The sequence below is a fragment of the Pseudorca crassidens genome, chromosome 13, assembly GCF_039906515.1.
Source record: "Pseudorca crassidens isolate mPseCra1 chromosome 13, mPseCra1.hap1, whole genome shotgun sequence".
Lineage (NCBI taxonomy): Eukaryota > Metazoa > Chordata > Mammalia > Artiodactyla > Delphinidae > Pseudorca > Pseudorca crassidens.
Genome location: NC_090308.1, coordinates 24992072 through 25007036, shown reverse-complemented (window position 1 = coordinate 25007036; position 14965 = coordinate 24992072). Strand labels below are relative to the sequence as shown.

Genomic DNA, 14965 nt, shown 5'->3' with positions numbered 1-14965 from the left:
TTGTACCCATAAGCAGAGTATTAGTTATCTCCCCCTCCATGGGAAAGCTAAATTCACTCTTGCAAGTTCAAGGTTTACTTTACTGTAAACTCTTTAACACAGGTTAAAAAGGGAGAGGAGGAGTTTTACTGCAGATCTGAAGAGAAACAGTCTACAGATGTGGCCTCGGGAGCACCCTGCCTGAAAGTGCTGTCTGAACCGTGAGTGGCCACCCCCGGCCCTCAGACTCTCCTGGTCACAGGAAGTGACCATTGTTCACAAGGCCCGTTGCTGTGTGCAGGTCTTCCTTTTGACTCCACAGGATACAGGAAACTGACTCAGAACCAATCTATCTGTCTGTCTGTGTCCTGGGGTGCTTGCTGCAGCCCTGGCTACATAGGATGGATGCTCTGAGCCTTTTGGCTTTAGACATGAGGTTCAGCATAGCCTGGCTGGGTTTCTGCTCCTCACCTTCCAGTATCACTAGCAGGGCCTGGTTAATAAGTTCCCTACCAGGGCTTCCCTGGTGGCGCAGTGGTTGAGAGTCCGCCTGCCGATTCAGGGCACACGGGTTCGTGCCCCGGTCCGGGAAGATCCCACATGCCGCGGAGCGGCTGGGCCCGTGAGCCATGGCCGCTGAGCCTGCGCGTCCGGAGCCTGTGCTCCGCAACAGGAGAGGCCACAACGGTGAGAGGCCCGCGTACCGCAAGAAAAAAAAAATAAAAAAAATAATAAGTTCCCTACCATGAGGAAGTCACTGTACTAGTTGCTATGACCACAGAGAAATGGAAGAGGTTCTTAGCCAGAAGCTAGTTGGGATGAAAAGAAACCTGCATGTGGAATGACAAACAGTGATATTAACTCTTAGAACAGAACTGGAAGGAACCAGCTCATCTCATTGGGGAAACCGGTTCAGAGATGAAGTGATTTGCTCAACTAATTAGCAGCTGCCTCAAGATCAAAGTCAAACCACCTGATTCAGCCTTTCCCATCTCAACATGTGACCCTCCCCACAGATGGTCGGAGTCATTCTTCATCCTTTCTTATCTCAAGTGGTCTTCTCTGCAATGTATGAATTGCAAAGATATTCCTGAAAGTATTCTTGTGGGTTAGATTCAACTTTTAAAATCGCACACAGTGAGAGAAATTCTACACCCTGGAGAGTTAAGGCTTCTGAACATAGGTTAGTACCCAGGGTTTGGGGTGGTTGCGTGCTTCTAACAGCACTCTATGAATACTCACAGTTAAACCTTTTAATATAGAGATGATTTGATGTGCTAGAAAGCACACTGAATTGGAGAGTAAAGAGAACATGACTGTAGCCACATCTGTAGGCTTATCTAGCTGGTCTCTAGAGCAATTCATGACCTGTAAAGGTGTGGACTGAAGGTAGGGACTAAATTACTCTAAGACTCTATCCTTCTAACCTACTCCATTCATTTTTTGCTGTGATATATGTAGATATGTATATTAATATAACATAAATAACCATTTTGTTAGGTGCATTATATCAGGAAAAAAGACAATCTTTGCCTTCTTATGATTTAATGCAAGAGGCAAGTAGGTAAATAAATAATTGTAATACAATGTGATAAGTTATATAATAATTATATAATAGAAGAATATGCAAAATTAATAATGATCAATGACAGCTTCTTGCCTATTACCATCTAACCAAGCTACAGGTTAAAACATCTATAATTTAATGTAATGGGTTGAATACTGTCTCTCTTCCTCCCCGCCCCCCGCAATTCCTGTCTACCCAGAACCTCAGGATGTGACCTTATTTGGAAATACAGTCTCTGTAGGCATGCTTGAGATAAGGATCAAGATGAGATGACATCTTGGATTAGGGTGGTGTTAAGGACAGTAACAGTGGCTTTATAAGAGATAGAAAAGGACACACAGAGAAGGCCATGTGAAGAGGGAAGGATGAGAGTTATGTGGCCACAAGGCAAGGAATGCCTAGAGTCATCAGAAGCTGGAAGAGGCAAGGAAGGATTTTCTCCCTGAGCCTTGGGAGGGAGCAAGGCCCTGCAGGCAACTTGATTTCAGACTCTGGCCTCCTGAACCAGAACAGAAGAAATTTCTGTTGTGCTAAGCAACCCCATTTGTGGTATTCTGGTACAACAGCTCAAGGAAACGAATCCATTTAGCAAGGTAGCAACTGTTGGAGAAGGGGTATGATTTGTTTTTTTCTTTTTAAACGGACTTCAATTTATGATCACAAGGGCTTAAAGCCTATTTTCGCCATATCACTGTACTTACTATGGCTAAATTTTTACTGGAAAAAGAAATCTTTCCATGATATAACACTGCTAAACAATACAAATACCATCTTCTGTTTGATTAGCGAAATGATAGGTATCACCATCTGAAAAGTCACAGCGTTAAACACAAGCAGTGGAAATGGAATAGGCTTTTATTAATATCAAAAATCATTTTAAAAAACAAATCCCTTGTTTCACCATCAAACAACTGTGAATAGGTTTGAGAAATAAAACCTGAAAAGGCACACTGTTTAAACTAGGAAAAAAGAATAAGAACTATTCATTAAAATTATTATCTGGGGGTGGAGGGAGGAGAGAAATAGGTGAGGGAGATTAAGGGGTACAAATTTTCAGTTACAAAATAATGTCACAGGTATGACATGTACAGTGTGGGGAATATAGCCAATAATTATATCTTCATATGGTGACAGATGATAACTAGACTTACCACAGTGATCATTTTGAAATGCATAGAAATATCAAATCACTATGTTGTGTACCGGAAACTAACATAGTTCTGTAGGTCAATTATACTCCAAAAACAAACAAACTCATAGAAGAAGAGATCAGATTTCTGGTTACCAGAAGGTTGCAGGGGGGTGGGGCGGAGGCAAAGCTGGATGACAGTGGTCAGAAGGTACAAACTTCCAGCTATAAGATAAATAAGCACTAGGGATGGAATATGCAACAGGAGAGACATAATTAACATTGCTGTATGTGAATATGAATGTTGTCCAGAGTAAATCCCAAGAGTTCTCATCACAAGGAAAAAACATCCTTCTTCTACTTCCTTAATGTTCTATCTACATGAGATGATGGCTGTTCACTGAGCTTATTGTGCTAATCATTTCATGATGTATGTAAGGCAAACCATTATGCTGTACACCAGTGCTGTATGTCAGTTATATCTCAATAAAACTAGAAGAAAAAAATTATTATTATCTACCACCACTGATCACTGCTAGTGAAATTCAGAACTAAATCCCTAAGGGTGGTCCAGTGGTAAAGAGTCCACCTCCCAGTGCAGGGGATTCAGATTCGCTCCCTGGTCAGAGAACTAAGATCTCACATGCCAAGGGGCAACTAAGCCTGCACGCCACAACTACTGAGCTCACGTGCCTCAACGAGAGAGCCCACGTGCTCTGGAACCCGCGAGCCACGACTAGAGAGAGAAAATCTGCACGCCACAACTAGAGAGAAGCCCGCGTACCGCAACTAAGATCCTGCGTGCTGCAACTAAGACCCGACGCAGCCAAAAAAAATAAAGAAAATAAATAACAAAGAAAAAAATATAAAACTAACATAGTTTTTTTTTTATTAAAAAAGACAAAACTAAATCCCTAGGAAGCCTGCGTGAAGGGAGCGGGCCAAGCATGACGCTCGCTCACAGAATTTACAGCCCTCTGGACAGAACAAAGGTCTTGCCTTTGCCAACCATGACCTTAGAGCCCAACCACTTCTCTCTCTTGTAGGATTACAACATCCTGCATCATGTTAAAGTTTAATATTATTGTCTCGGTCAGAGGGAGTGGCAGCCACACGTACAGCCAAAAATGTTTAGATGCTCAGGTCTTCCAAACCGCTGCAGTGCTATTTCATTTGCCTGCTAAAAAAGTTTGTTTGGTTTCAATAAAATAATGGGGATGCGGGTAAATTAGGAATTAATTTGCATAATGCATATAATGAATGAGTCTTAGATGGGCTCAAAATTCTTTGTTCCTGGCAAAACAAAAAACAAAATTACAAGAAAAACAGGCAGACCATATTTTTCTTTATGCATCCTGATTTTGACTCTTACCCAAAAAAGTCAGACAAAGATGGAAAAACACTTTTCCGTACCCATTTGAGGGTTTGTTTCGCATCAACTATAGAAAGGTATGAAATCAGGCAAGGCCTGTTTTCATACCTATATCTTGGGGCATACCTCAGTGCTTTAAAAGTCAGAGGAGACTGAAGACATATTCCCAAACACCAGTGCTCCCATTTCCCCCTATACTGCCAGAAACTGAAGATGCTGAAACCCTCTGGTGCTACTTATATGAGAATGACCACAGAAGAAGCCATTCTGGTGGCCAAGGCTGAATGGCACTCTCTGAACATCTTACCAAAGTGTTAGTCTTTCCCATCTTATCCACTTCAGTTCTTACCAATATTCTGAATTTCTCAGAAAAGAGAGAGACTCAGTCTGAGTTTTTCTGTATATTTATTACTACCACAGAACGAAGAGAAAGAAGGAAAAAAATGACAGCCTTATAACTTTAAACTGGCTAGTTTAAAGCTACTACTGGTTGCAGTACTCCAGTCTGGCCACCTCCGTAGGCAGTTTTGGCTCATCATTGGAAAATCCGGCACACAGGACTTTGTTCTTTCTCCTCCTAATATCATCTGACCCTGAACCCTTTTTGATTTTTCTGCACTCTGCAGCCAGGGCTGACCTACTTGATCCCAAAGGCAACCTTCATCCTCTCTGCAGTCACTCTTCTCTCGGGAGACGTTTCAGTCCTGGCTCATTAAGAAGACAGGTTACTTTGTGCTGAACGCAAACCAACTATGAAGCTCCAAGGCACCCTGTAAATACTGCACGGGGGGCTCTTCAACGGCTTCTGGTCTTAGGTAGCCTCATTCGCATCACTGTATTTCCTCCTGGAATCATGGAAGTTCTGCTTTAATTGGCCATTTTAAAATATACTCTCCTGAGCCAGTTCTTAGTTATTTCCTTTTTTTTTTTTCCTTCAGAGCCAAGTCTACGTCTAGACTTCTTGACATCACAACCAAGAAGGAAGCCCTCATTTGGTTCCTGATCATGCATTTTGTCTCTAATCTCATTCATGGACCCCTAGCTCTTCTAACACCCAAATGATTTGACTTTTTTCTTTTTTCAAGAACCCTTGGGCCCCTCTGGTTCTATTTCCCTAGGGAATGTAAGAATGAGTGTCCAAGTTGACCTGAGCTCTTAGCTTAGATCATCTTACAGCCTCTCCTGATCTCCCTTAGATATGTAGAGTTGCCTTGACTCCACTGCTGTCCATGGGGCTCCAGTCTAGCGCACGTAGGAGCACAGTATGCCTCCTAGGCAATGGCAGCAGAAAGGAGCCTTTATTGTGAAATCTTGCTCCATTCATCCAGCCTGATGGAGCTTCAAAACTTAGTGCTGATGGCTAAGATGTTTCCTCAAGTGACAATATTCCTTTATAACTTTATAAGAGTTTATTTTTTCTTTCTAAGTCTGACCTCTTAATCCACCGTTGGACCTACTACATCTTTCCAAAAGAGCACTTAGTGCTCCATTCTCCCCCTTACGGGAGGAAAAAAAAAAAAAAGAAATCATGTTTCCACTTATGTAAAAAACACAAGAATAAATCCCGAACTCCTCATCTAGCAATAAATTTGGACTTGAACTCAATTCTTTTCCCCAAAGTTTCCGGCCATATTTCTTTCAGCGGCCCCATCTGTAGGCTTTGTTTCATATTCCATATGGTCTCATACCTGCACTATCCTGGATCAGACTATTACTGTCTTTGTCTGGAGTACAGCCCCCATCCCCACAGCCTGTTTTTTTACTTCTCTGAAGCCATCCTTGACCTCGCTCCTCTCCCCCAGCAGAATCCCCAGCTTTATTTATGTAGCTATGATAGTGTCACAATTCTGTCTGCCCACCTAAAATGAGAGTTCCTCAAAATAAGGACTTGCTCATTCACACCTAACCTCCAATGCCCTGTGAGGTGCCTGAAACACAATAGATGATCAATGCTTATAGCATAAACCAGAATTATTACTCTACTGTTTCACCCAAAAGTAAATAGTGGAGAGTGTATAAAACCTGCATGAGGTATCTATCCAAGTGCATAATGATTCCTATGAAAAGTCATAAAAATATTTAACATACTCCTTAAAAATTAAATAAATAGATATTATTTCCCCACATACAACTGTACTAAAACTCAACATTAAATAATAGTTACTGAATAGCTGAACTTATGCTGGAATTTTTATAAATCATCATTTCTTTAAACTAATAGTCCAAAGGGGGCCTCATTTTCAAACCCACAAACACAGATACCATTCTCTCTCAAGGCAAGTTCGTCAGAGCAAACTCAGAAGGCAGTTTTTCCTTCTCTCACTCAGCCTAAATTAAATGTTTGAAGGATGATGGAAGTAGAAAAGGAAAAAAAAAAAGAATTTTTCTGGAAGTATCCATACAAGAATGTTGAGGTCAGTGTGTCCAGCTGGAGGGAGGACACCAAAAGATGTCATAATAATGACCCCAGATCCCCTTTCTTACTGAATTTATAATGGAATGTATTATAGGAAAAAAAGAAAACCACTAGAGTGTAAATTTCATCTTCTTAAAGACTTGCCATTGTCAGTGTGCCAAATACGTGCATATTATATTTTGGAGAGTCTAGGTTAAAACCCATCAAAATAAACTCATAACCTTTCATGCTGTATATTTCATCAATGTGCCTGTGGAGGGACTGACTCCCAAAATATACAAATCAATGGCAAGCCTCCCCACAAAAACCCAACCAAACAAAAATAAAGAGGTCATTTGCATCATTTTTTCCTAAGCATCTGAGTAATGCGAGGAAGTTAAAACAATAGCCAACCTTCAACTCTAGAAACAGGTGCAACTCTTCTGTCCACAAAATCACCGTCCTAAATCATTCTAAAGAGAAGTCAGACTACAAATCAACAGTATTCAAGATCATGTACCAGCCAACCAGAAGGAACACAAGTTCTGCCACAAGTTACTTGTTAGTAAAACATAAGCCCATAACCAGAGAGAGTTACTGGACTATAATTACTTTTAATCACCAAGCAAAAACATAAACATTCAAAGGAAGACACCAAGTTAAAATGCCCAGGCTCCTGATGATTTCTGCATAGAAAATCAAATAATCTAATGTTTAAGTTACTTAAGATTTATAAATTTAAAATATTTTATGTTTGATTTAGAAAATATTTGAAAAACTCAAAGCTCTGTATAAAGAACTAGAGAATTTCCATTTAAAAAAGGTAGTTTACTTCTGCAATCACCACATTCTTCAATTTTGACCCACTTAAACCTTGGGGACAGCGCTTAAAGGAAAGAGCTAATCATTTCCCTTTCAACTGCCAAGTCTTCTGAGCAAGGGGGCAGTTTGAAACTTCAGGAATAGCGAGTTATTTCAGGACCCATAGGATTTACAACAATAATGGTTTGAGGAAACCACAGCATTTAGGCTCCTTCAGTCTTTTCCCCTGTCCTTAGGAGTTTAAAAATAAGCAAGAAAATGATTCTTCAAATTGGCAGACCAATTTCAGGGTGGCGTCTTGCCACAGGGCAAGATAATCACAGAGTTACAAGATCCACAGAGGACAGAGTATCCCACAGAAACAGCTCTTTTCTGAGCCTCCGCTTTGATCAAGACGAACAGATCTGCGCTTTTTCCATTTTCATTTTTGTTTTACCTCTTCCTCTCTCCCTTCCTGCCCCCCTTCTCTCTCTCTTCCTCTCTCCTTTTCTCTTTCCCTCTTTCTTCACTTAACATCAGTAAAGTTCTAATAAAAGTCACCTACAATTCTGTTGATGGAAATAGCTGGCATTTACTTCGTGTTCTATTTTTATTTAACACATCCCTGCAAATTCAACTATTAAGGATAATAAAAATCTACAGTTCCTCAAGAGGAAAAAGTTTCTCTGTCAAAAACAGAATACTAAGTTCACAGTTTTAAAATGCCCTTATTTCTCTCAAGGCAGGTATGCTTCTGAGGACTCTATTAAGTTATTCAACTGTCTCTAAGGACTTCAGCTCATACAAAGGAAAGACTGCAGGCTGAGACCCTTGGGGTTTTCTGTTTGTTTTGGTTTTTTTTTTTCCTTCAATTCTTTCAAACCTGAATGAATTTTGCTTTTGTAAGCAGAGTAAAAGTGACGCAGGAGAGCCTGTTTCCAGCGTCGATGCTGTCCCTCTTTTGCCTTTGCCATCACCAGTAAGTTGCTTGTTTTCGGCACATCTATTTAGAAAACTTTCTGTGTGATACAGAGTGGATGAAAAACTTCCAAAACCTGCTCTGGAAGGTCAACAGAGAAATCTGTCACTTGACCTTCATAGGGCAGTCAGGAGTGTCAAAATTAAAGAAACTGATAGAAAGGAACACAGTCTCAACACCATTTAAAAAAGAAGAAAAGGGGCTTCCCTGTGGCGCAGTGGTTGAGAGTCCGCCTGCCGATGCAGGGGACACGGGTTCGTGCCCCGGTCCGGGAAGATCCCACATGCCGCGGAGCGGCTGGGCCCGTGAGCCATGGCCGCTGAGCCTGCGCGTCCGGAGCCTGGGCTCCGCAACGGGAGAGGCCACAACAGCGAGAGGCCCGCGTACCGCCAAAAAAAAAAAAGAAAAAGAAAAAAAAAGTAGAAAAGGACACAAGGGCACAGCCTAACTGGGCTGCTCCTGGTTGTGAGGACTTTTTTTTTTTTTTTTTAATTTATTTATTTTTGGCTGCATTGGGTCTTCGTTGCTGCTCATGGGCTTTCTCTAGTTGCGGTGAGCGGGGGCTACTGTTCGTTGCGGTGCGCAGGTTTCTCATCGCAGTGGCTTCTCTTGTTGCGGAGCACGGGCTCTAGGTGCGTGGGCTTCATTATTTGTGGCACGCGGGCTCAGTAGTTGTGGCTTGCGGGCTCTAGAGCACAGGCTCAGTAGGTGTGGTGCATAGGCGTAGTTGCTCCACGTCATGTGGGATCTTCCCGGACCAGGGTTCAAACCTGTGTTGCGTGCGTTGGCAGGCGGATTCTTAACCACTGCACCACCACGGAAGTCCCATGTTGTGAGGTCTTAAAGCAAGTGAACTCACCTCCCTGGACCCCGACTTCTCATCTGTCACACAAGGCTATCTCGGAGGTTCCTCGAGTCCTGACAAATTAGCTTTGTTTTTTAAGATAACTCTACTTAGATACCTTCATAACTCCGATTTAGGAAGTATATACAGATATTTACTAAAATGCTCTCAAATGGCACCGAGAGAAGAAAATATGTGATCATCGCTTCAATAAGCTCTCTCTCGAAGAGTTGCTAAAGTTGGTTTCTCTAGGTATACCCAGAACAGTCAGAATTCTTTGAAATTTCACTTCATTCAAAAGGAAAGACATCTTTACAATTGTCATCACCTCTGAGATTTTACAAACACAACACAGAATAACTATTTTGGATATCAAAAGCTTTTCATATCAGGAGTGAGCTTCTTCTATCAATTCTCTTATGCTTGGAGAATGAGAGAAAAGACAGCAATACTTTTGGAAATGGTTACTTTTCTTTGAGCCTCATTTCTTGAGTCATAGAAAAAAAGTATTTTCTACATCTCTATTTTCAACGTATTCAAATTGCACCCGAGCATTTTTGCAGCTCTCCTATGTATAAATCAAAGCATTCACTGAGCAACTACTGTGAGCCAAAATGAGGACTATTTCAACAGAGACTATTAAAAGGTCATACTAGTTCCAAGTATTGGTGTATTAGTGGTTTATTAAGAAATTCACAGAAAAAGCAGAGACAAAGCAGCTTTTTCAGTCACATTTTATATAATTCCCATTTGTGTTCAGGAGGATCAAACGTCACTTAAGTGTTTGGCCAAAAAAGTTTAGTGGAGTAGAACTGATTTCAGGTAACAGAAACATGTCTTATTGTCACCATCTTTTGACTTTTTTAGAAGCAGATATGAAAGTGAAGATATGGAGAGGCCATTTCAACCACATGAAAAGCAAAAATATATATTTGGTGTCCAGCTATCAGATGGCGAGAAGAGAGGCGAGTGAGAACTCAACACATTACTAGAGAAAGTGGTTAATGATGAGACCAAAGCTGAAAAGCAATGCTTGCTTAAGTGAAACAATGCAGTAATCCTACTTGGAAACTCAGAGTGATTTTATAGATGTGTTTAAAATTTAACATTTACAAAAAGAACGGGGATGCCCAAATATAGACACAACTCTGTAACATTAATGCAAACGTGTGCTTTATTTAACTGTAGTAAAAAAAAAAAATCCAACAGAAGAAGATAAACATGGAAAAAATATATTTACATATTACAGAACATCCCACTTATTAAGAGATCACTTTTCTGAAAAACTCAACCACTCAACCACTCAAAATATGGCCAAGACACAAGATAGCCACACTTGTGCTACCAGATAGCAATACTCACAGGACTCTGGGTTCGGATCTTATTATGATCCTCCAGTCATTACTGCTGTAATAAACTGGATTGTCCAGACCCTCCACACAAGGTAACATATTAGAAACCCCAGAGCAGAGAGTGGTGGGGACAAGAGGCAGGCACGACTATGGGGGTGAAAAGAGAAAGCTCACAGCCTCACAGCAAAAGTGGACTAAGAAGCAGGCAGTGGAGACCCACCTCGTGCCAAAGCAAAGAAACTTACAAACCTCAATAACCACCAGGGTGTCACCAGGTGCTTACAAGGTTCGGTGACTATTCACAGTGACACCACGGCATCCAGACAAGCTTCCATTGTCCTGAGGATTGAGCAGAGATACTACACAGTGTCATGCAGAGAGGGAGGGGCTAGGTCATAAGAAGTGAATTCAAATCCAACTATTCCATTATTATCTCGAAGGCTTCAGGCAAGACACTTCATCTCTCAGGGACAGCTTTCTCAGCACAAAAGGGTTCGGTAAAGGCCACCGTCCTGCCCATCTCACAGGACTGTCAGAGCAATGAAATGAGACCATACAGAGTGAGTACTGGGTAAACTATGACCTGCAAACAGACTCTATCTGCAGAGCAAATTTTAGAATGATGTTCATTAACATTTTTTAAATTGTTTTAGAATTCTGAACTATGAATGAAGCAAGCTTCTGTTATACGGAAATACAAATAATAAAAAACATCTTCCTCTAAGGTTTTTTGTTTTTGTTTTTTGTTTGTTTTGTTTTGCGGTACGCAGGCCTCTCACTGCTGTGGCCTCTTCTGCTGCGGAGCACAGGCTCCAGACGCACAGGCCATGGTTCACGGGCCCAGCCGCTCCGCGGCATGTGGGATCCTCCCGGACTGGGGCATGAACACGCGTCCCCTGCACTGGCAGGCGGACTCTCAACCACTGCGCCACCAGGGAAGCCCTTCCTCTAAGGTTTTATATAAGCTAACGTGTAGTCCATATGAACACAATTTAGAAAAGCATCTCTTATCAGTCGTCAGTTTTTTACAATAACTGTGTTTCAAAGAAAATGCAGCTTTTCTTCCAGTTCAGACATAGGATCTCTGATACATACAGGCTAGAGTCCAACAATTTGAAAGTAAAGTTAAATGGACTGAACTTCTCAACTAATTTTCCTCTATGGGGGATGGACAACAGGCCAGTAAGCATAATGACAGAGAAATCTCCAGACTAGGGCCGATATTCGTCAGACATTGCTATTCAGGAGCTTTCCCTTGGGCCGGGGAGCAGGTGCAAGGAACGCACGGAGCGCATTAGCAGGCTCTGCACAGCTGTGCTCCAGCAGGGAGCAAGGTCCATGCTGGAAATCGCTCAGTCCTGCCTGCGAGTTTTCAAGCATCTCCCCTTATCCACCAGCATGGCCCTGGGCTGGGGGGCACAGAGGGAAACCTAGAAGAGGACTTACTACGGTGAGTGAATGCTCAACAGCGTTGCTCAGTTCTCAGACCAGGTGGTTTTTCTGAGATGCACCAGTAATCTGCATTCCATCTCAAGATAATTCCGGTGTTCGAGGACCTCCTACAACAGTAATATGATGATGGACTAGCTGCAGAAACTCCATCACGGTTTGTGAGGGAGCTATCTGGAATACAGCACAATAAAACCCTACCACCAGAAGTGAAGTCTTCTGAAAGCATTATTTGGCCAGTCAAAGGCTGTGACCTAACAGGTAGTGATAAAAATCAATTTAGTAGGTCGGGACTGACGTCTTCTGTCTAATAAAATATAACAGAATAAAACAGAAGAGAAAAGAGAGGGTATCACATGTAGCCATGCAGTAAAGGTAAGTAGTTTCACAAAGCTTTTGTTTCATTGTATATAGATGCAAATGTGCGTATGTATGTATATGAATGTATGTGTGTGTATATATGTGTGTGTTTACATGCGTTGTAGAGACTAGGAACAAAAGTAACGTGTACTTGTTACTCTGGACACAGGCAAAACTTCTGAAAGTCATTGACTTAAACAACTATAATTAAACTCCTTGGGCACTGAAAAACTCAACATCCACATCATAGATCTACTACAGAAGGTTCTTTCTCCCATTCCAAACAAACATTTATTGGAGAGAAACTTGGCTTAACTTTCTCAGAAACTGGAGGAAACTTTAGCAATTGTGTTTTTGTTCAGACCTTTATTAGTTGGAATTGAAACATAACCTTTTGGATTTCTAAACTCAGTCACACAACTCTCCCCTAGTTACAACGACAGTCCACGGGACAAACTAACGCATACCCCAGTGTGTGGGAAGTAACCAAGGTCTGATGGTCCAAAGGAACGCTGAAGGAGAGCGATCCCGAACTCTCCAGCTTCCTAAAGCACACAAGAACATCCCCAATGCAACAAGCTGTCTCAAAAATTGCTTACAAATCAAACAGAACCGGGGTCCTTAGAATAAAACAACATTCAGACATTCATACTTAAGGACAAAGAATTGGACGTGGAAAGCTAGCAAGGAAAGAAAGGACTTAAATGATCTTTTCATAGTTGGAATACAGTGTGTTGATTAACTCTGCAATAAAATTACTTTAAGGTGAAAGTCAAAGTTCTTTTTCCAGGAAGTCAAAGCACTCCAGGTACTTTCCATGGGTGAAAAAAAAGTATGTAAATAAATAACCACCAGTCAAGCTGACCAGAGCAACCAATCCAACAACTGCCCACCAGGGTGAACTCAAACTGGCTTCCGTATTCTTTGCAAAAGAATCCCCAGCCACTCAAGAATGAAGCAATACACACCTGTGTCCAGGTAGGAATTCCGGCGTATCTCAAAATGTAATCCAGAAACACCAGATACGCAGCTTCTACTTTAGCTGAGGCGCTTCTAGTTACAAAGTGAAAGAGAACCTTCAGGAATAGAGGCAAAGGAATTGTAACAACAATAAAATATATTTATTCTTTCTCTTTTTAAAGTTTACTAAAAAAAACCCCAAAAACCAAGTGATACAGTTTACTGAAATCTCAACTGCTTGTGGCTTTTACTTATTTATAACTGGGCTTCCCTTAGAGAAAGATAAATATACATTAAACTCTAATCTGACAATTCACTTGCACCACTGAAATTATATTAACCAGTGAACAGATTAGCCTTTATCCTTACTCCACACTTCTTTCAACCATGTACAGAAACTTTATTAAGCTATGCCTTAAAAGCAAGCAACCCTTAACTATTACAAGCGCACAATTAGTCCTGCAAGGGGCATATGCAGAAACGTGTCAGAGTCCCAGTAGACGACTATTATTTTATTGATTTAGAAGATGGGATCAGAAAAGTGTTCGTAAAAAGAAGGCAGAATAGAGATGTATGGAGACTCATTATCTCTTCTCTCCTTATATCTTTATCCTCCCTTCTTCACTCCTATCTATTGCCACCTTCTTCCGTTATCTTCCATTCATTACTGCCCCCAACACAGCCTTTTCTGAAAATAGGAGGGCATGAAAATGGCAGGATGGAGTCACTCTTCATTCCACCAGCCTTAATGAGTGCCTGCTCTAGGGAAGGCTGTGTGTCAGGTCACTCACAAGCCAAGCCATCTTCACGCTGAATCTAGGAGAGGCTCACTCTTCCAAGTGGCTTTCTCAAGGTGTTGCTTTATATCAAGTCTACAAGGCAACAGTAGCTCTCAAAACCCAAGAATCCACAACCCACACCCAGATCCTGGGAATAAGTCTAAGTAAAGGGTGGTATTGAGGGAGGGAACTAACTGAGAACTCCGGCTAACAAATGCCCCCAGGGAGATGGTCTCAGACACCTGCTTCCTGGGCAAGCACTCACCATGTATTGTACACGTATAAATGGCCAAAATGTGATGCACCCAGCATAGTGATGGGTTCTAGCGAGAACTAAATAAATAGCTGTTGATCTAATGTCTCTGCTGACTAGTCGGTCATCAAATGGCAGCTATACATGACAGAGAACACCTTGCAATGCTGCATTTGATGGTACAGAGAAGTTCAGTACAGGCTGAAGCGTGGCAGACCGCAGAGACACCACTGCAAACAGCTTCTGGCTCCCCCAGCCTCACACCACACACATCTGTGTCTAGGAACAATGTGTACGTTGATTACATGTAAGTTTTCCAATCGCATTTATCATCACAGTGATCACCATAAATATCACCTTTAATCAGGAAGATTAGAAATACAAGGTGTAACTACCCACATTTCATAAAGCTAGAAAAGTGTAACTATACCTTTGAAAATCACAGATACTGTTGCTACACTAACAAGTAATTATTAAAACCTATGACTGGGATTCCCTGGTGGTGCAGTGGTTGAGAGTCTGCCTGCCGATGCAGGGGACACGGGTTCGTGCCCCAGTCCGGGAAGATCCCACATGCCGCAGAGCGGCTGGGCTCATGAGCCATCGCTGCTGAGCCTGCGTGTCCAGAGCCTGTGCTCCGCAGCGGGAGAGGCCGCAACAGTGAGAGGCTCGCGTACCGAAAAAAAAAAAAAAAAAAAAACCTATGACTTACCTTAACAAAGAGGGCCTAACATGGAACTCTGTAG

At 41.7% G+C, this 14965-nt stretch overlaps 1 protein-coding gene across 2 annotated transcripts in view; it reads right to left on the bottom strand.

The window, feature by feature from the left end:
- NHSL1 (NHS like 1) overlaps positions 1 to 14965 on the bottom strand; it is a 237889-nt gene that overhangs the window by 103294 nt on the left and 119630 nt on the right. The gene's annotated exons all lie outside the window — the stretch shown is intronic.